The sequence below is a fragment of the Malaclemys terrapin genome, chromosome 2, assembly GCF_027887155.1.
Source record: "Malaclemys terrapin pileata isolate rMalTer1 chromosome 2, rMalTer1.hap1, whole genome shotgun sequence".
Classification (NCBI taxonomy): domain Eukaryota; kingdom Metazoa; phylum Chordata; order Testudines; family Emydidae; genus Malaclemys; species Malaclemys terrapin.
In genome coordinates, this window is record NC_071506.1 from 116,257,582 (window position 1) to 116,280,236 (window position 22,655).

Consider the following 22,655-nt stretch of genomic DNA (forward strand, 5'->3'; position numbering starts at 1 on the left):
ACTTTCTCCGCTCTTCCAGTACTTGGAGCTGAAGTCTGGCCGTCTCCTGTTCAGCAGCGAGCAGCTCTAGACGTCCCTTACGAGCTCTCTCTTCTCTCTCATCAGCCTCCTTCTTTCTTTGATCGGCTTCTTTCTCTCTCTCAGCAGCCTCCTTCTCTCTCTCAGCAGCCTCCTTCTCTCTCTCTCTTTCTAATTCTGCTATTTTTTGCTTCTCCAGCAATCGAAGATCTGCTAGCTTCTGTTCATGCTCAAATTGCAGTTTACTTGTCACCCTTTGCATTCTAATTTTTTCTGCCTCTTCTGCAGCCTCAGGTAAGGGCTGTGCTCTTGCCCCCTGATCACTGGCTATTAACAGGTTTCTCAGTTCTTGATTTGTAGCTTTCTTTCTAAAGCTTATCCTCTTTTCTGAACACAAATTTTCCAGGGCTTTTTTGCCAAGTCCCTCATATGCTCTTTGCTCAGCCATTGCAGCAGTTCTTTAACCAACAAAACTCTCAATCCCAAAACTCAAATTTGGACAGCGTGGGGTTCTGACCCAAAGCTTAATTGACCTGGTTCTGTGGATCCAAGCACGACTACGCCACTGTGACAATGCGGTTCTGGTGGAACCCAACTGAGAGTGCCAACTCAGGACAAATTGCTCAAACAGGGCAGTTACAGCCCAAGGCTGGGGTTTTTTCCACCTCTAAGGCAAACCAAACCAGCCAGACTAGGAGGACTTCGGTCTCACCCCCTGGCTAACCGCAAGTCTCACAAGCAATCTCCTTAGACACCCCAGTTTCCCAGTATTACCACCAGTGCCACTCGTTATGGGGACAAATGGTTATGAATACCAATACCCCAGTAAAAGAAAAAGGTTCTCCCGATCCCAAAGGACCAAGCCCCAGACCCAGGTCAATATACAAATCAGATCTTATCCACAAATCACGCTGTTGCCAATCCTTTAGAATCTAAAATCTAAAGGTTTATTCATAAAAGGAAAAGGATAGAGATGAGAGTTAGAATTGGTTAAATGGAATCAATTACATACAGTAATGGCAAAGTTCTTGGTTCAGGCTTGCAGCAGCGATGGAATAAACTGCAGGTTCAAATCAAGTCTCTGGAACATCCCCCGCTGGGATGGGTCCTCAGTCCTTTGTTCAAAGCTTCAGCTTGTAGCAAAGTCCCTCCAGAGGTAAGAAGCAGGATTGAAGACAAGATGGAGATGAGGCATCAGCCTTATATAGTCTTTTCCAGGTGTAAGAACACCTTTGTTCTTACTGTGGAAAATTACAGCAAGATGGAGTCTGGAGTCACATGGGCCAGTCCCTGCATACTTTGCTGAGGTACAAGGCGTATCTGCCTTCTCTCAATGGGTCCATTGTATAGCTGATGGTCCTTTAATGGGCCATCAAGCAGGCTAGGCAGAGCTAACACCATGTTGTCTGGGATGTCACCCAGCAGCATAGCCTAAGTTTGCCATACAGACAGTATAGAGCCAATATTCCTAACTTCAACTACAAAACTGATACATACATATAGACAGCATAATTATAACCAGTAAACCATAACCGTGTCTTAGACACCCCATTTGACCCCCTTTATACAAGATCTGGGTGCCACTACCAGACCTTGGTTGCAACAATGATCTATACGGTCCCAGATTATATCAATAACGTCACACATGCACGACAGTTTTCACTGCCAGCAACTTTATTGATCAAAGTGTAAATGAAGGTGGGGAGCTGACATTTGCTGTTCTTCCTGTAGAGAGAGGAGCGCTCGCTCTGCAACCTCAACCAAGCGTGATGCTTCCCTTCTGTAGGACAGCCAGTACCCTTTTTAAGCTAAAAAAAGGGTTGTAGCACTTACAGAAGGACATTTTTAGCAACGTGCCTGGGGAACTATGCCTGCAATTCCCATTAATGTTAGCACAATGTTGCACATCCATCCTAACTATGCAAGCACCACTCTGAAAATTTAATCCAGCCTGGCTGAGGATCTGATCATGCATTTTTTGCTCAGGCAAAATTCCCATTACATCAATGAGAGTTTTGAATTAATAAGGAGGGCCAGAAGAACCCCTCTTTATGATACAAGATTATCCACATGTTTTTAAATGTACCTTACTTTTTAAAATTGAATATGTATTTCTAGTCATTTTTTATTCATTGCAAAAATGCTTATTTACTAATGTTTTAATACTATAGCTTCAAAAATTACACACCCCAGATCCAGTTAATAGAAATGATAGCACAAAGGGAGGAATCTAAACAGCAGCAAAGAATCCCCCCTTTTTTTTCAATGCATAAAAAAACCTCCTAAAATATACGTTGAAACTTTGCCATCATGGAGATGTTTAGTTAGGTTATCAAAATATGAGGAAAAGCTATCGTCCACATGTAATCAAAGAGAGGTTTGCATGCGTGTGTGTGTTTTAACTGGGCTATTAAATATGAAAGTCCAGAATGAAGAACTCTGAAAGTGGGTCAAAGAGAAACCTTTGTCTTGAATGGATGTTGCCTTCCCTGCTCAGAATGATTTGTTTTTCCAAAGAAGATAAGTGACTCATTTGCAAGTAACTAGGGGAAAAGAACAGTCCAGGAAGCAACTTAGTGAAAACAAACTGCTCTAAGCCCTCACAATGTTGCAGGTAAAGCACAAAAGTACAGCCGTTTCAAAGCCCTAAATAGATGGATAGGCCTGCAGGTGCAAAGCATATACAATTCAAATTCCTGTTTGACAGCACTTGGTATTAGGAGGTGCACATTTCTTTAGTTATACAGGTTAGTATAATTCATTGGCATTGGTAGGAAATCGTGGATTATTTGTCAGTACATTGGGATACCATCTTTATTCCTGGCTTAGCAAAACAACAAAAAATTATAGCTAGAATTATTTCTAGGTTGCTCCATGATCACAGTTTTTAAAGGAACTATGCAGTGTGAATGAGCTATAACAGTGGTTCTCAAACTAGGGCCGCTGCTTGTTCAGGGAAAGCCCCTGGCAGGCCGGGCTGGTTTGTTTACCTGCCGCGTCCGCAGGTTCAGCCGATCACGGCTCCCACTGGCCACGGATTGCCGTCCCAGGCCAGTGGGGGCTGCAGGAAGTGGCGTGGGCCGAGGGATGTGCTGGCCCCGCTTCCTGCAGCCCCCATAGGCCTGGAGCAGCAAACCGCAGCTAGTGGGAGCCGCTATCAGCCGAACCTGCGGACGCAGCAGGTAAACAAACCGGCCCGGCCCGCCAGGAGCTTTCCCTGAACAAGTGGTGGCCCTAGTTTGAGAACCACTGAGCTAGACGATCAAAGCAATACCAGCTGTATCCCTTCCTAGTTTGGGATATCTAGTAACTGACTGGGTACAGTACCTAGGACAGTGGGATTTAATAGCCCAGGGTCAACATAAACTGTGCTACAGTCATCACCAAATCTTGCAGTGTCACTCGTTGTAAAATGTAGGGTTTGGGGCCACTGCTCTTTCTGTGGGTCATGCCAGGGAGAAAACCAGGGTAGCAACTGCAGACACTGTGAGTGTAAAGACCATAAGGTATAAAGTTCCATCACTGTATCTGAGTCTCTCATGTTGCTGCTATAATTTCAATTACCCTTGTTCTAAAGTTGTTACATTGGTTACCCGTAACATTTTTTTGATTCATTTAAAAAACGCTATGAAATCTTTTCAAAGAACTTTCATGGACTAGCCCCTCTTTATTTTTTTGACCTCAGTGTCTGTCATCTGCCAGTGTCCATACATTATTGCAGTGGTGGCATGCTATTTTCCTGACTTACGCCACATGGCATATGGTTTTGTACTGGCTCGTGAACTATAGTTTCCAGAGAAAAACAATAGCAGCTGATAGTAATGACTCCCACAGCATCCTGGAACTGTTACTGCATTTATCCTGGCCTCCTGGATTTTGACATGTGTCACAGCTGTAGTCCTGCAATGTTGCTATAAGGGTGTGTGGGTGAGTGGAAAAACTGAAAGAGCATTTGATCATGCTGCTCCCTCTTCACTGAGGAATAAATTTCCACTTAGATATTTGCTCCATGGACATTTTTGCATTTTAGTTAACTCAGGAAGCAATCTAGCTTTTTTTTTAAACGTGCTGCTGGAGAAAGAAAAAGATGATTAGTGTATCTGGATAGGTGAATGTAGAGTGGTTTTGGTCTTGTGTGCTATACCTTTAAAAGTAAGGAGTTGCCCAGGTTGTTGTCTGTGTGTGGGGGCGGGAGGGTTCCTGTGCAGCAATTCAAGATGGCTCTTACAGAGTAACATGCTGTGCTCTATCTGTGATTTTTCTTTTTCTTGCTGTAAGAAAGAAAGGGTGTAAAACAAACCTTAGTTAAGCGACTATTTAACTGATTATCTGTATCATCTTTCTTAGGGTTCTTTTAATTTCAATTGCTTAACTAAAGAAAAGGAATTGAGAGTTTAATTTAGTTATATTAAGTTTTATTAACTATCCTTAACAACAGCAACTAGTAGTGTAGGCTATAAGAAGGCAAAAATAGTATTGAACCAGCTAGAAAGTTGGTTGATATAATCATTCAGGTTTTTGGAATCTAATCATACAACCACAATAGAAAACAACACTTATACTCGATCTCGGGTCTTGGGAAGGTGACTTTGTTTAAAATTTTTCACTGAGTCCCTCAGAATATGGCCTCACATGTGCCAGTTGGTTATCCAAGCTGCAAAGAAAAAACAATCCAAAGCTAAATCACAAGATAATTTGATCAATTACTTACATGCCAATTCACCAAGGTCTCCTTCCCAATGGACCTTTAGTAGTCAACCCTTGTTACCTATTTCCTGATGAATGATATTAGCCCCAGGATCTGATTAATGCTCCCAACTACCTAAAACTCCTACATTTATGACAGACTGTATAGACTGAGTGCAGTTCAAGAGGCTTGTACACTTGATCTGTTTTATGTTCGTATGCACCTAGAAGCTGAAAGGCTGTATGAAACCATTAATTATGGTAGACACATGTACAGTGTCCCACAATCCGAGTTCAGTTTCAAAGTTATCTTACAACAATCTTGATTGGAACCTGTTACAAAACACTGACACACACTATAACTCTGTGACAATCTTTAACACACATGCAAAAGCATGTACACTTCCTTATTAATTAGATACCCAGTTTCAGAAAATGGTCAATTGACAGATTTGAGTCATCACCCAAGAAAAAGTCTGTGTGTTACTTATCACCAGATCTTTGCTCAGCTGTCAGCTTACAGCTTTGTTATTGTTCACAACAGGAGTTGATGCTGCAAACACAGGGGGAGCGAAGGATGGACACAACTATACTCTTTTCTTGGTGTGCTAGTGGGCACCCTGTATTGTTGGAAAATAGGAAGAGACAGTTAAAGGTGTGTCTCTGAGATAGGCACTTGATGTCACCAGGAGGACTCCTGGGTGGCAGGCCGAGGACCTCAGTATTCTCCCTTCCAGGTGTCTTTGGCTTTTGGGAGCACATCTTGTCTCACCAGCTTGTGTAAGACAAAGTAGGCCATATCTATTGATGCAACAATCTTGGGACATACCTTGAACGCTGGCTGGTTTGATCCAGTCAGCAACTTACCTCTGCAAACCGCTTTCCGTGGCCCTTTTGTGGTGCATCCCTGGGCCAGCTTTGCAGTTATGCATGCACAAGTTGCAGATTCTTCATCAACACTCTGCTAGCTGCTGAAATGTCCAGTTGAAAGTTCATGTAATATATACAAAGTCCCTCCATAGTCTCTGATGCTCCTTAAACTTGTTTTAACAGTCCATTATACAACGCAAAGTCACTTAAAGAGCTGCTGTTCTCCAGTACACCGGAACAGCTGTATAAATTTTCCATTTCTGTTCTCCACATTTTAACAACAATGGTGGACTTTGGTATATATGGCTGAGCTCAGTCTGGGCATTATTAATCAAACAGTAACATTTCTGATTATTCCATTCTGTGATCAAGTGTCCTTATACACACACTATTTGGTTTCAGTTCTGTTTACTGCCTCTTTCAGCACAGGTGTATTTCACTAACTTGATAGCATAAGCATGCTTGATTGCAAACATTAGCCTTCTTCACTTTACCACTTAAACTAAAAGAAATCAATATGAACACAAGCCCTTTCTTTCTTAACAGGATTGTCCAGTTGACTTCCATTTTATGCCCATTTTAAGAATAATGTTAGATTCCAGCAAGTTCCCTATATTAATGCTGTATCTGGCACATCATATAATATTTATATTCCATATTCATTTAATGTTTAATTAATTAATTCACAGACAGGCAATAGGGAGAAGTCTCTTTATCTGCACCGGTGGTACACTCTTGCGAGAGTCTGCAGCCACTCTGAGTTCCCTCCGACTATTGAAGAAATTTGCTGTTTGATCTTGGGTTTTTATTCTCTTAGCCCAATGTTCTATCTTTTCTAAAAGGCCTTAGTGCTAGGGCAATTCTTAAATAGTAAGAACTCATAACTTTAGGGCCTTAGTTGCTATATTGTTTTCCTTCATCTGAAATACAACTCATCTGGACTGAAAGTACATCTTTTGCTCTAAATATAGTGAAAATAAAACAAGCTGTATATGAGGTCTTTCAAAAAGATTTGCTTTGATATGACAGAGAAACCTTCAAACCTCCAGAAACAGTACATTGTTTGGCACACCTTTCCTCCAAAACTGGGACCAGGCATGTCCTATTATATAGAACATTGCAGTGCAGTTATTTACATGCTTTTGGGGGTTGCTAACCTATATGACATTTTCCTTCAATTTCTTTCCCCAGATTTAACTCAATGTCCATGACCATTTTGGTTTTACTATCCTAATCTGGAAGGCTAATGGGTTGATTGTATTTTTCTTTCAGATATGTAAATCTAGGATTCAGATGTTGAGATAACAGCAGTGGCAACTTCCTAGAAATGGCTTGTAGTGTCTTATTCATTTCTTCAAAGAAGGGGCACACAATGAAAGAAAGGATGGCTTTGTGATTGAAGTACTGGACTGGGATTCAACAGATTAGGGCTCATTTCCACCTTGGGCAGGTCACTTAAACTCTCTCTCTGAGCCACAGTTGCACATCTGTAAAATGGAGATAATTATACTTCCTCTCTCCCTCCTATTGTCTGCCTTTTCTACTCAGATTGTAAATCTTTTAGTACATGGACTATCCCTTACTATCTGGTTGTGCAGCACCTAGCAGAGCCGGGCCGCAGTCTTGGTTTGCATATCTAGGCATTACTGTGGCACAAATAAATAAATAATAATAGTAAGAGACCAAAGCCAACTGTGGCTGGTGCAGGAAGCTGGAGGAGACACAATGCCCAAGTGGGATCTCAGAAGGGAGTGTTATGGAGCAGACCTTGCTGTGCCTCTAAAGTGTGACCCACATTGGTGCTGAGAATCCTCTCTTCCCTGGATCCTCTCCATAGGGCTGAAGAGAGTGATAGACGAGAGGGCTGGCTAATGAATAAGCAGCAGATAGGGTACACCATGCTCCTGTTCATGGGCCCAATTCTACGAGCTGCTGAGGACCCTCACCTCCCAACACCCCTGGGGAAGGGAGGAAAAGAGAGTGGAGATTTGTAGTGGACAGACCCCCACTTCCTCTGCTTTCAAAACAGGATAGCAGAGAGCAGAATTTAGCCTCTCTCTCTTTCTCCCGCTCTCTGGTGTTTGTTCACAAAATGTATCTGCGAACCCATTGTTAACCAAGATCTAACAGCAGCCACCAGCTTCTTTCAGTCAACTTCACCGTGCTGCTAGAACTCAGAGTTTATCACCCATCTTTAACAACGGTGGGTCATACGCCCTCGCTTCTGCCACACATATATTTTTCATAAAATCTCTTCAAGTTTGCGGGGGGCCCATAACTGACTTTTAGCTCTTTGCTGCCCTGTCTAATCACTGAGATAGCTCTTTTGTGAACCCTACTTTTTAAGTTGTCGATAAAGCATTTAGTAGCGCTAATGCTGCACTCAGATATGTACGACAACTTTTGTGGGGGAATCTTTTATTCTGTCTTATTTATCTTAGGGTTCTATTCTGCCATCCAACACCACAGTTTCTGTGCTCCTTTAGTGTAAAATCAATAGCAATATCCCTAGTGGACTTCATGGAGTCTCTGGCACTGCTCCCTTTTGGGGGTCAAAACTTGGTTGGGATAGGGTGTTTGGGTTTTTTATATTTTAGATCTGATTAATTTACTTTCTTCTCTTTTGGGTGGGGGCTCAGTTGAGGGCTTTTGGGTAGAAAGGGATAACAGTATTGTGGGTGCAGTGCTGTAACAAGGGCGAGGCGAGTGAGGCACTTGCCTTGGGCGCACAAAGGGGAGGGGAGCAAGGGCTCACCTCTGCTCCGTCTCCGCCTCCTCCCCTGAACGCTTCACCCCGCTCTGCTTCTCCGCCCCCCCCCCCGCTTCCTGCAAATCAGCTGTTTGCGCGGGAAGCCTGGGAGCACAGAGAAGCAACTGGCGGCACGCTCAGGCCCAGGGAGGCAGAGGCGGAACAGAGGTGAGCTGGGGCGGGGAGCGCAGGGCTGGCTCTAACATTTTTGCCGCCGCCCCAAGCAAAAAAAAAAGCAAGGGGAGGGAGCTGGCACTGCCGCGGCACTGCCGCGGTGCAGCCAAAGGAGGTAGGCACGAGGGGGTGGTGGTGCAGCCAGAGCGGGGGGCAGTACGGCACAGCCGGAGGAGCGAGGCACGAAGGGGGCGGTACGGCTGGAGGAGTGGGGGCGGTGCAACCGGAACAGCGAGGGGGGGTGCAGCATGGCCGCAGCGTGGCTGGAGGAGCCAAGGGGGGGGCAGCGTGGCTGGAGGAGCCAAAAGGGGGCACGGGTGGAGGAGCCAACAGGGGGCAGCGTGGCATGGCCGCAGTGTGGCTGGAGGAGCCAAGAGGGGGGGCGGTGCGGCTGGAGCAGCGAGGAGGGGGCGCAGCATGGCTGCAGCATGGCCGGAGGATCCAAGGGGGGGGTGGCGCGGCCGGAGAAGCCAAGGGGGGGGCAGCGTGGCATGGCCGCAGTGTGGCCGGAGGAGCCAAAGGGGGGCACAGCCGGAGGAGCGTGGGGGGGAGGGTGCAGCATGGCCGTGGTGCGCCCGGAGTAGCCAAGGGAGGGCGGCGCGGCTGGAGCAGCGAGGGGGGGCGCAGCATGGCTGCAGCGTGGCTGGAGGAGCCAAGGGGCTGCAGCGCGGCTGGAGGAACGGGGGCAGGGCGCAGCATGGCCGTGACGTGTCGGGAGGAGCTGGGGGGGGGGGGCGTGGCCGGAAGAGCATGGGGGGGGTCGCAGCATGGTTGCTGCACGCCTGGAGGAGCCAAGGGGGGGCGTGGCCGGAGGAGCCAAGGGGGGTAGTGGCAAAGCCAGAGGGGGGGGGGCACAATTTTATATTCTTGCCTCGGGCGCAAATATAGCAAGTTATGGCTCTGTGTGGTTGTCATCCTGATGGTGAAAGGCTTTCTCAAAGAGGAAGGTTTTGCAATGTTTCCTAAAGATAGTTAGACTCTGCATTCACCTGATTTCCTCTGGGAGTTTCTTCCATAACCAGATCCCCTCAACAGAGAATGCTTTGTCCTCAGCTCTCATGCACTTAGTCCAGGGGCTTCGTGATCTGCATTAACCCAGAGAAGCACAGCTGTCATGGAGGTTCACAGACTGAATTTGATCTTTAATGTAGCTTGGTCCCTTATTTCATTTGTTCTTGGTAAAAACTAAAAGATATGATTCTGTGAGCAAAGAGTTTGGTTTTGTTTGCTTTTAGTCTGGATAGATGCTGTTTCGCAACAGTAGAATTCAAGCATCATTACTCATAGTGTTCTCTGGATGATACTTTACATTAAAATTCCCTCATCTGCATTTCATTTTGATTTAATAAGACAGTTATTGTATTTTAAATAAATACCAACTGCTAATTAAAAACATACTGTAGTATAACAGTGCACTGATATTTGATTACAGAAGTGTTAACTCATCAAAAAAATTTCCGTTTAAATGACACATGCAGGTAATAACTCTCCAATGAAATACACATCTTCAGAATTAATAGTGTCTTTCTTGTCTGCTAACATGCTCATTGAAATTAACAACACATTATTATATCATAAATGATTTGTATTTCTTTCAATCAATCAAGAGCCTTTCTGAAACACTGTAGTAAGACCTTTGTTATATGGATGTTTACCGTGGTTAGAAACTTTTAATGCATATTATACTTTTCATTTACATAGGACCAGATTTTCAAAGGTATTAGGTGCCTAAAGATACAGATGAGTGACTAGCAGGATTTTCAAAAGTGCCTAGTGCCCACCAATGAGAGTTATGTGCCTACGCACTTTTAAAAATCCAACTAGGCTCCTATCTGCATCCTTAGGCACCAACATACCTTTCAATATCTGCCCGATAATGCTTTTTGTTCAGAGATCTCAGTGCTGTTTACAAAAGTTGCAAAGCATTATTAATTCACTTTGGACAGGTAAAGGAATGGAGGCATTGAGAGATTAATTGATTCATCCAAGGTTATACAAGTTACTGGAAGATGTGCATAGAATCCACATTTCCTGACTCCCAGCTGTGAGCTCATTTCTCTAGACTGCAGAGATCTGTCCCCAAATGAGGCATCTAGCATGAATCTACTATCCTGTCCCCATTAAGTACCAGAAGAAGGGCTGCCATTTGTGTTTGCATGAGCGCCCTTTCCTCTGCTAGCACCCCTCCCACCTGTTCTTCCCTCTCCAAAGAAATCTCCATGCTGCTTGTTCCTCATCCCTACTTTCAGCTCCCAGTCTAATCCCATCTTGCTTTTTGCTGGCCAACAAGATTATTAGGAATTTGCCTGGTGGGCACAGGGGAGTTATGTTAGAAGGATGCATAGAGGGAAGGAGTTCCAGATTGGAGAGGGGCAGGTGTGGTGGGAATTAATTCTCTCAGCCCCCCTCCATAACTAGAAACCTTCCTGCTTCCCCCAGTCCATCTGCCACAGAAAGCCCTTTAATAATAGTTATTCCCCATACATACATTTGGGAATGAGCTCGTTTCCTAGGCGTTTATGAACAAGGCACGTGTGCAGTCTTTCAGATATATTCGATCAGTTGAGGCACATGTAGTTGGGGATCAATTGTACTTCTTAAAATAGACTCTTTGGAAAGCGCTGGATTTCCAGAGCGTATCTGGACTACTCACAATGGAAAAAATAGAATTATTTGCAGTGTTGCCTACCTGGGGCCTTGTTCTCCCCCCCCACAGAACACAAGTCATCTCCATTGTCTTCAGTGAGAATGACTAGTATCCTTTGGGGCATGGGGGAAATCAGGCATCTGGTGCTTATTATCATCCCTTAATTTCACTGAGCTCAACATACAGTGTGACATAAGATGAAGAGATGGCAAGCAGCCTGTGCCACGTTGTCTGGGAATCCACCGCTAAAATGCTCCATACAATTAAAAAACGTTTGCTCACAAGTGAGGGTTTTTTTAAGAACAAGATTCTGTGATGTGGAGACGATTGCACAGTTCTTTCAATTGCCTGTTCATAAGTGTCTAAAAGCCTTAACAAACAGTGGAAGATTTAAGCTTTAGAGGAAACCACCCCTTTATATTTAGAAGTAAACTCTCTTAAAACAACAACAACAACAACAAGAAAACAGCTATTTATTTCCAGCGTCTAAGTAAATTTAAATGAATGCGACTATAGAAGCACAAGATTTCAAGACATTTCTACTATATGTTCTTACTAATTCCGAGCTCTTATTTTCCAACACAATTCCCTTCATCCTGTTGTAGCACCCTTCAACCCTCTGTCCCCTAATGAATCCAACAGACATGAACTGGGAGTATAGCAAGGTGTGGTTTTCTGAGTATTCACTGCAGAGATTTCTAATTACTGTGGGGTTTAGCCGAGCAGCAGAGTACAAGCTTATACCATGACTCATATGCTGTAAAGCCAGTGCTAAGCACTGTATATAATTAAGACAGTGTTATAGCAGCTAGATCACGTCTTTTTTTTGGAATGTTTACAGTCCTGAAAATGTGTAATATTTTCAGAGCTCTCAGGTGTGAAGACTGTTAAGATATCTTGGTGACTCCATGCATCTGAAGAAGTGAGTTTTTTACCCACGAAAGCTTATGCCCAAATAAATCTGTTACTCTTTAAGGTGCCACCGGACTCCTCATTGTTTTTGTGGATACAGACTAACACGGCTACCCCTCTGATACTAGGTTTAGACCATCATTTTGATTATTCCAGATGTTTCCCTCCATGTATTTAAGGCATCTTCAGAAGAGCTATGTTTTACTGAGAACAAAAAATGGCCTTTATACCCTTTCCAAGGATTTGATATTGTCAGTGCCCACAAAGCTCTCATTTTTGTTGTGCATATTTCTGAAAGAAGTGCTTGAAACATTTGCATTACAAGTAGCATGCATGGCTAATTATATATTTACTTTTGAAATCAGTAGAAAGAGCTTAGAAGTGTGAAACCTGACAGCCATGAATTCAGCATTTGAGGATAGCACTAGTTGGCCACTGGGCCTGTTTGTGCTGCCATGTTGTTAGCTGTAGTTAGGTGAACAATTCATAGCAAGCATAAAAATTCAGCTAATTCGTTTTCCTTCAAATACATGGCTGTCAGGTCTGATCCAAGAACTTTTTTTTTCTTGTGGATTGGCTTATCTAAGAAACGAGATTGGAAAGGATTCCCTGGCAAGAGTCATATCTTGGGTCCAGTTGCTTTGGAATCTAAGTTACTGGATCCAAAAGCTAAATGCGAGGAGCCAACCTCCCAGCCTAAGAGGAAGGATCCACCCACCTCATATCTGAGGGTTGGCACCAATAGATAGAGATGATATCATCACCCAGATCCATCTCCACCACTTCAGATGGTGCCAACCACAATGATTTTGCTGGTTGCAAAAGTCCAGCAAGATTATAAGGTTACATCTACACTGCAATAAAATGCCTTCGGCACAGCCGTGGCAGGCCCAGGTGCGCAGACTTGGGCTTTCAGGGCTCAGGCTGCAGGGCTAAAAATTGCTGTGTAGACATTCAGACTGGGCTGGAGCCCGGATTCTGAAACACTGTGAGGGGGGTGAGTCTCAGAGCCCAGAATCCATCCCGAGCCCGAACATCTACACCTCTATTTTTAGCCCCACAGCCCAACCCCTGTGAGCCCGAGCCAATTGACTCAGGCTCTGAGACTCAGTGCTGCGGGATTTTTATTTCAGTGTGGCTGTACAGTAAGAAAGAAGCCTCCTGGATGTCCCAAGAATGACTAATATTGGGCACACTGCTTTTTCTATGGACACTGAAGGAATGTTCAGTATTTGTGATGTTCTATCCACTATCTTATGGAATAGTATAGCATCTTATGGAGGAGTGTAGTAGTTCCGGGGTGGGGCTCGTCCCTTCCTGGGGCGCCTGGAAGCCAGGCCGCCCCGCTACAAAGCGAATAACAGTTCTGAGCTCAGGCCCTTTGTGCAGGGGCTGAGCAGACAATTAACAGTTCTGAGCTCAGGCCCTTTGGGCAGGGGCTGAGCAGACAATTAACAGTTCTGAGCTCAGGCCCTTTGGGCAGGGGCTGAGCAGACAATTAACAGTTCTGAGCTCAGGCCCTTTGGGCAGGGGCTGAGCAGACAATTAACAGTTCTGAGCTCAGGCCCTTTGGGCAGGGGCTGAGCAGACAATTAACAGTTCTGAGCTCAGGCCCTTTGTGCAGGGGCTGAGCAGACAATTAACAGTTCTGAGCTCAGGCCCTTTGTGCAGGGGCTGAGCAGACAATTAACAGTTCTGAGCTCAGGCCCTTTGTGCAGGGGCTGAGCAGACAATTAACAGTTCTGAGCTCAGGCCCTTTGTGCAGGGGCTGAGCAGACAATTAACAGTTCTGAGCTCAGGCCCTTTGTGCAGGGGCTGAGCAGACAATTAACAGCTCCGGCCCTGGGTCAGGGCGGGGCAGCAAACCAATAGTCAGTCAGAGGCCCAGGCCTTGTAGCAGGGGCTGGGTCAGTTTGGGTTAGCCCAGGCCCTAGGTCAGGGCAGGGCAGCCAACGGATAGTCTGTCACGGGCCCAGGCCCCTTGGACAAGGAGGAGGAGAGACTGCCACCCGGCGCGGGGTGGCAGGGGGGAACACAGGCCCGCCCACTCCACTGTGTTCCAGCCCGGGGCCCTATCCGCAGCAGTCCGTCTGCCGCGCAGTCAGTGGGGATCCTGACCGCAACACACTGACATGGGTTCGGGGTCTGCTATCCCCGGGCCACTTCCCATCTCCTCCTCCATGGGTACCTGCTCCTCCTGAGTTCCGTCTGCTGGGTCACAGATCATGGGCTCCTCCGGGCCCCGAGCACCAGGTAGGTCTGTCACTCCCTCTGGGCCCTCGGCGGGGGGAAGCTCAGACTGCTCCTCAGGGTACCGGGCTCTCGGCAGGCTCGGCCAGTCCTCCTCAGGGTACCGGGCTCTCGGCAGGCTCGGCCAGTCCTCCTCAGGGTACCGGGCTCTCGGCAGGCTCGGCCAGTCCTCCTCAGGGTACCGGGCTCTCGGCAGGCTCGGCCAGTCCTCCTCAGGGTACCGGGCTCTCGGCAGGCTCAGGTCCGCGGGAGCTCGGGCACCAGCGTCTGTCCTCTCCCGCTGCCGGCCAGCTACTGAGCGCTGGGGCCTGGCCTTTATACTTCCTGTCCTGCCCCTTGACTTCCGGGGGGTGGGGACAGGCCGCGGTGGCTCTGCCCACTCTGGCGGCTTTTCTGGCTCATCCCTTCCTGGGGCGCCTGGAAGCCAGGCCGCCCCGCTACAAGGAGAAGAACCTGATGTCACCCCTACACTTTCCTCTGTTGATGTTACTTCTCCTCAGTTCAGATCAGACTCCTGAGGTTGTGTATTTGTTCCTTCTCTCTCAGTAAAGTGTATTGCACAGTCATCGGGGACCGGTCTCTTCTCTGTGTTGTAGCACCAGATCCATTTTCTTTGGATCTGAGGGCTGGAATCCTTCTTGGAGCCATGCTGGGGAAGACTTCCTCAAATAAAAGGGACAGTCTTGGTATTGCACTGGGGAAGGCTTACCCATGGTGAAGCTTGCCATTCGACCAAAATCCCATATTTAGCTCTGGTTGTAAAACCTGGTGTGTCTAGATCTTGAGCATATCCTTGTCTGGAAGAAAGTTCGTACTTGTGGTTAAGTACCCCGGTTCTGGTTCAGTGTCCAATTGTGGATCCATTCTTGGTTCTGACAGTATCCGAGAAATCAGAAGTCGTGGTTGAATAAATGAGATAGGTGGAACATTTTTATTTGGCGATTCCAATGGGTTTGGAGTGGAGGGGTAGAGGTGAGATTCATATCTCTTCCAGCCTCCTTTTCTCCAGAGGAGGACCATTAATATGGCTAGAGGCCAGCAGGATCTTTGAACTCTCCAATCCAATGGTGGTAGAAACTGCACTTCAGAGATCAAAGGAGGAACAATTTCATTCTACACCAGCTGACAAGGAAGGTAAAAGACTGGATTATGGGGAAGAAAAAATCTTTTTGTCAGCTACTCTTGACATAAAAGTATCAAACTATTAGGCAGTTATGGCATGCTAACAGTACCCTCCCTGAAGAAAAATGGCAACATTTATAAAGAATTTCCAAGATGACCTGAGGAAACAAGCAAATGCAATCTTGGGGGAAAGGGCACAATGTTGCCAAACATGGATTAAGAGCATCCTTTGACTCTTTGGACACTTCCACCAGAACTGTGGCCTCAGCCATATCTTTGAGATGCCTCACATGGCTGAGTTCAGCAGGACTTCCACCAGAGACCAGGATGCAAACTAAGGATCTCCCATTTGAGACGCAGCAGGCTAATTAGCTCAAAGACAGATATGATTCTAGAATGCACAAAGAATACTAAATCTATGGCAATGTCCTTAATGGTTTTTCCAGTCTGTCAGAAGGAGCTTTGGAGCACCTGTATTTAGGGATCAAAGACAATACCCTCTTTCTTCCTCCTCAGCCTATTTTTATCAAAGGTGGCATTACTATCAGCACCATAATCCTTCTCAGCAACAGTAATTGAAGAGAAACTCTTTAAACTCCATAGTAGGAGAAAATCATCAACCACATCATCTTCTGGACCTCAACTACAGGCTCACATTTGACATGAGGACAGAGAGATACAATCCAGTTGTGACGGTGCAGGACTCACCCCTGCAGCACCTCCTGCTGGTTGTCTCTGGGAATTAGTTCATCCAGCCTCCGGAGCGCCCTCTGCAGGCCGGTGCCCCGCTGTTGCTTGGCCCCCGTGTCCCTCCCAGGACCCCGGTGCCCTTTTATCTGGGGTGCTGCCCCCTGGCCGTACACGCCTCAGTCTCGGGGTCTCCCCTCCCCGGGGAACCCCCACCCACTATCCCCACCTCGCCTTAGTATAAGGCTACTGCCAGTCATTGTCTAGCCTCTGCGCCCTGGGGCAGACTGCAGTATCAGCCTACTCATCACCGGCAAGGTTGGGTTTGGACCTGCTGCCTTTGACTACCCCAGGCTGACCTCTGCAACCCCCAGTACCCATTGGCCTTCTGCTAGGCTGCAGCCTGGGGCTTTCCAGGCTGGAGCTCCCGAGCTCCTCTGCCCTGCTCCACTCAGGTATTCTGCTCAGGTCCCTGCAGCCAGGTCCCTCCCTCTCAGAAGCTAGAGGGAGTCTGCTGAGCTCCTGGCTCCCAGCCTCTTATATAGGGCAAGTTAGGCCTGATTGGGGCGTGGCCCAGCTTCGGCTGCTTCCCCAATCAGCCTATTAGCTGCTTTCCCTGCCACAGCCCTCTCCCAGGGCTGTTTTAAGCCCTTCAGGGCAGGAGCAGGGTAACCATCCGCTACACCAGTCCTATTCCACTTGGGGACCACCCGTTCCAGTTCTGTCACCACTGGCAATCTATAATATCAGACAAGTGGATTCTAGAAATTGTTCTCAGTGTATACTCTATCCAAATTCAAAACCTTCCTCCTTCCAACCCCCGCTACCATCCCTCTTCAAGGACCCATCTCACGAGAGCCTGTTATAAGAACAGGGGCTATAGAGGAAATTCCACGTGAGTACAGAGGGAAAGGATTTTATTTAAAGATACTTCCTAATACCAAGAAAGGATGGGAGTTTTCATCTCATTTTAGTTTTCAGGAAACTAAATTCATTAATCAGCAAGTTTCAGCTCTGCATGTTGTGTCTATCATTCATAATCCCTTTCTTTTCTATACAGGGCTTGTTTGCAACTCTGGATCTGAAGGATGCATATTTTCATATTTCAATAAGACCTCCCCATCAAAAATACCTACATTTCATGATGGGAAAGGACCACTTTCCATACAAGGTCCTCCCCTTTGGTCTTTCTACTGCCCTGCGGGTTTTTACAAAGTACCTCTCTGTAGTTGCTGCATATCTGAGGAAGCAAGGGACCTTCATCTGTGCTTATCTACATGATTGACTAGTCGAATGCATCACTCAGAGAGATGTTATTATCAGTGATAATGCAAATATGCTCCCTCTTTGTCAATCTGGGCTTGTGAATAAACTGGGAAAAGTTGCTCCTGGAACCCACTCAGACGACTGTATTCATAAGGGCTACATTGGACTTGATAGCAGCCGAGCTTTTTTTCCCACAAGAGAGAGAGGTAAAAATAAAGTGGGTGATATCTCTACTTCCACAATCCCTGGAGCAGATAATCTTCTCCTGCAGACTACTGGGTCTCAAAGCCTCACTGTGTCTGTGGCTCCTTATGCTCAACAACAAATGAAAGTTGTACAGCAATGGCTAGCAAGCAATTACAGACCCTGCATATACAGCATGTGTCAAAAATTGGTGGTTCCTGGGAAGCGTTATGAACACTAATAGTGGTATACACTATATCAGAATGTTATGGTGGGGATACCTTTTCATTCTCTGATACCTTCAATAATAGTCACTTTGGATGCATCCAGTCTAGGTTGGGGTGTCCATGTCAGCAACAGTGTCACAATAAGAGGTCATCGGCCTCCCTCAGAGAGGAAGATGCATATTAACGTACTGGAAATGAGAGCCATCAGAGAGGCTCTAAAGTCATTTTTGCCACAAATCCATTACAGTTCAGGTAGCAATAGACAATCGAACTGCCATACTATCTGAATGAGCAGGGGTTGCTCATTCCCCTCAGTTATGCAAGGAGGAATAGGCCTTTAGGATTGGTGTATAGCGATGATATTTACCTGGTGGCCATTCATCTAGAAGGAAAAAGTAACATTCTTGTGGATCATCTAATCTGAAAACCTTTGCAAATGCACGAAAACTACTGTGGTGAAAGAAAACTTCAAATTGTGGGGACAACCAACCATCGACCTCTTTGCATCTAAAACCAATGAGACATGTTTAAGATTCTGCTCAAGGGCAGGGAGAGACAAGGGATCTATCTCAGACACATTTCTGATAGACTAGGGACAGGATCTCCTACATACATTTCTACCTTTCCTTCTCATTCTGAAGGTGATGAAAAAAATAAAACAGGATAGAGCTGAGATAATTTTAATAATCCCAGTTTAGATCCAGCAAGAGTGGTATCTGGACATTCACCTGTCTAGGGAAGTATACAGACTCCTGTCACTATCCCCAGACTTACTGTCACAACAGCAAGGGACAGAGTTCTCACCTGGATTCTCAGTCACTTCACCAAACAACATGGGCAATAGGACTTTGAGACACTTGAAATAGTCCTGTTCCTTAGAATCCACATGGAGATGTTATGCACATAAACAGAAAATATTTTTATTATGGGCAAACAGTAGTAATATGTAGATCCCTATACAGCAGCTATTTAGTATATTTTAGAGTATTTGCTCCATCTTAAAATGTCTGGTTTCTCATTGTCGTCCAGAAGGGTTCATCTCTCAGCTATTTCTGCACACCATGTCCCTGTTGATAATAAACCAGGGTTTGTTCAGGATATAGTAATGAAATTCTTAAGAGAGCTTACGTTCTATCCACCACTTAAATGTCCTGTATCATCCTGGGATCTAAATATAGTGCTTACTCAATATATATGCAACACCCTTTGGAGGTATTTATGCTATTCCACTTATCCATTAAGATGACATTTCTCATAGCTATCCCCTCAGCAAGGAGAATAAATGAGCTACAAGCACTAATGTCTGAACCAATGTTTACTATCTTCCATAAAGACAAAGTAGTGCTACACTCTCATCCTAAATTCTTACCTAAGGTAGTTTCTAAATTCCATATTAATCAAACAGTTAATTTACTGGTATTCTTTCCTAAACCACGTAGTCATATGGGAAAGACCCAAGTACACATGCTTGATGATGAGAGCTTTACTCTATTAGTTAGAGAGAATCCAACAGTTTAGATTATCGCCCAACCTTTTCATTTGTTACACAGAGAGAAGGAAAGGTCTGGTTATCGCTACACAAACATTGTCTAAACGAGTTATCCTTTTGGATACAGAAGGCATATTAGTCTCTGCTCCCTGCAAACAATGAGATCTCATTCTGCTAGAGCAAAGGAAGCCACTATGGCATTCAGCAGACATTCTGCTAGTTGAGATTTGTAGAGCAGTTACATGGAGCTCCATTTGTGCTTTTACCAAACACTGCTCTTTAGATTTAGAGTCTAGATCAGATGCACAATTTGGTAAAGCAGTTCTCCAATCTTTATTATATTAGGACTTCACAGACCACCTTCCTAGGATAGGTGTACTGCTAGCCAATCTCTGCCAGGAGTGGCAATATGGAGAGGTCACTTGAAGAAGACATGAAGGTTACTTACCTGTTACCTGGAGTTCTTCAAGACAGACTCTGCATATTCATGGTCCCCATCCACCTTCCCCTCTTCCTTGGATCCTAAACACTACAAAGGACGTGGGATCAGGAGGGAAGCGACTAAGGTGACCACAGCCCCATGCTGCTTTATACCTCCAGCCTCAGAATGTTTGCTGAGGGAAGAGGTGGGATGGGTACCTGAGTGCGCCAACAAGCACTGCTAGCTAAGGTTCTACCATCTAGCCTGTACTGGTTGGAGGACCCCAGGAGTGTGACTATGCAGAGCCCATCTCGAAGAACTCTGGTTACAGATAAGTCACCTTCATTTACTGGAGCACCTGGTGAAGATGCAAGCAAACATAACATCCAACCCATGTTTATCATGTTTATCCATGCATTTGATGATCCTTACTTTTGTGTATGCTGAGCCACCAGCCAATGTTCTTGAGTCTGGAAGAACAATACAGAGGTATGTGAAACAACTGAAGGGAACTTTAGGAAAAGATATGTCAGTTGCCTTTCCTACTTTGCTCACATAATTAATACAATGATGTTTTCCTGACGACTTTCTAACGTATTGTTGAAATAATAAAAACAAAACAATAACATTTTGGAAAGAAATATAAGGGTACTCCTACGCGTATGGGATAAAATGGCTTAAAATGAAAATAGTTAAAAATTGCATTTATGATAAATAGTATCAGTGAAAGTTCACAAAATTAATACTGAGTTTACAGTTGAGAAACAGACTTTCAGCATGGAACTCTGTGCCTGGAAAGAGTCCTGTTGAAGTCAATGGGGGGAATCCACATTTGGGCATGTATCCATGCTGGTGGGTTCAATTGCCAGATTGGGTAGGGTTACCATATTTGAACATTCAAAAAAGAGGACACTACTCTGGGGCGGGGGGAGGGAGAATGGTATTTACACCAGTAGCTACCAACTCGTGTTGTATTAATGTGTTATTATACTGTTATATATTCTGTCCACTACATGTCGTCTATATTGAGTATATATAAGAAAAAATTATGTGGCCTCCTCACCCTCCTGCCTGCTGCTGGCTCCCTTGCCACTCGCCTCTTCACCGCCCACCCCCACCCGCCACTGGCTCGCTGCTCGCCTCTTCATCCTCCCTGCTCTCCACTTGCCTCCTCACCTGCCCGCCAGCCAGCCAGCCACTGGCTCCCTCGCTGCTCACCTTTTCACCACCCACCCCCCCGCTCGCCTACTCACCCCTCCACCCGCTGCTGGCTCATCGCTTGCCTCTTCACCCTGCCCCACTCGCCTACTCACCTCTCCTGTCACAGGTCCCTCTGGCTCCTAGGATCAGGGGCAGCCGAGGGGTCTCCACGTGCTGCGCCCGCCACAGGCGTGAGTTCTGTGGCTCCCATTGGCTGGGAAAATCACCAATGGGAGCTGCCAGCGCCGCAGAGTGGGGCTTGCAGGCGCCAGCAGCGCACAGAGAGCCCTCCGCCCACCACCCCCCTGACCCGACCCTAAGAGCCAGAGGGACCTGCCGGGGGGGCGAGGTGGGGAGTCCCAGCGGTGCTTATCTGGGGCGGCTCCCAGGAAGCATCCAGCAGGTCCCTCTGGCTCCTAGGGTCGGGTGGGGGGGCGGAGGGCTCTCTGCCCGCTGCCAGCGCCTGCAAGCCCCGCCCCTGCAGCTCTGATTGGGCAGGAGGGAGCCGGTGCAGCATGCGGAGACCCCCTCGGCCTCTGTGCCTAGGGGCTGCCCACACTGCCGGCAGGCGGGCGCCGGGAGCTGTCCCAGGAAGCGCCGCCAGCGAGCCCCGGGACTTTGGTGCGCGCGGTGAGGTGAGTGGTCCCTGATATCGGGACAAAGGACGTTCCGACCAATGTGGCAAAATCCCAAATGTTTTTAGATATTTAAAAATTCCTCCCAGACGGCGATTTAAGAACCAAAAAGCTGGACATGTCCAGGAAAATACAGACGTATGGTAACCCTAGGATTGGGGCCTAAAACTTTAGGCAAGAAATGATGAGAGATAGTGACAAACAATAGGGCTGGAGCAGGGCACTGTAAGGACAAGGGCTATAGTAGTGAGATTATTAAGTTACTGAGGTTGTTGTTTACACATCTTGGTGGCTTATTATACAGCTGAGTCAATAATTGATTTTTCAGTTTGATGGCCAAACTGAAAAATCTGAAAAAAAAAATGATTTGTTTCAAACCGAAACTGATTTTTTTTCCTGCTGAACCAAAAAAGAAAGTTTTGTTTGGGTTGAACGAAACATTTCAATTGTCATTTCAAATAAAGATTTCAAAACACAATGTTGATTTGAAGCATTTTCTAAATGAAATGGTGATTCAAAATGAAGAGGTGTGCCAAAAAATGCTGAACAGTGAAATCATAAACTACTGGAAGTGTAGGCAAATGCAAAGTCATTAGTATGGGCTAATTAATACAATCAGTGCCCATTTAGGGCACCACATTTAATGGAGGTTCGCAGGAGAAGTGCTGACCGTGCCATGAACTAACTGCCCTGACCGAAACCATTTATACTCACCCGTAGGGGTTCTGTTTGCCTGTTTCTCCATAAAGAATGTGTTTTTGTTCTGTCTCAGCTGTGTGTAGTGGGCAACACTGCATCACTGTAGCAAAGAGATGAGGGAGGGCATTTGAAGTACCATCTGCAGGTAACTCAGAGACAGCCTTTTAGATGAAGAAATGATATAGAAAGAGCTAGGTGGGTGATGAAAAGAGGAGCACCTAAGGGTAAGAGGAAAAATGCATTCTTTTTTTAAAACACCAAAGTATACAGGGCCAACCGTGAGAGTTGGAGCATAAACAAACAGCTTTGTGAAGGAATGAACTTCAGTTAATCAAACAACTGACTCATTGTAATAACCCCGTCATATAAAGGTGATGTAGTTTGTATGCTACTGTGTATTTTGTCAATAAATTTGTGGAA

The 22,655-nt window shown here is 45.9% G+C and overlaps 1 protein-coding gene across 1 annotated transcript in view; it reads left to right on the forward strand.

Moving 5' to 3' along the window:
- Positions 1-8,592: 8,592 nt before the first annotated feature.
- The window catches only part of F13A1 (coagulation factor XIII A chain), a 119,076-nt gene continuing 105,013 nt past the window's right edge, over positions 8,593-22,655 (forward strand). The window contains exon 1 of the mRNA XM_054017838.1: positions 8,593-8,612. The gene's annotated coding sequence lies outside the window, so the exon portion shown is untranslated. The remainder of the gene's footprint in view (positions 8,613-22,655) is intronic.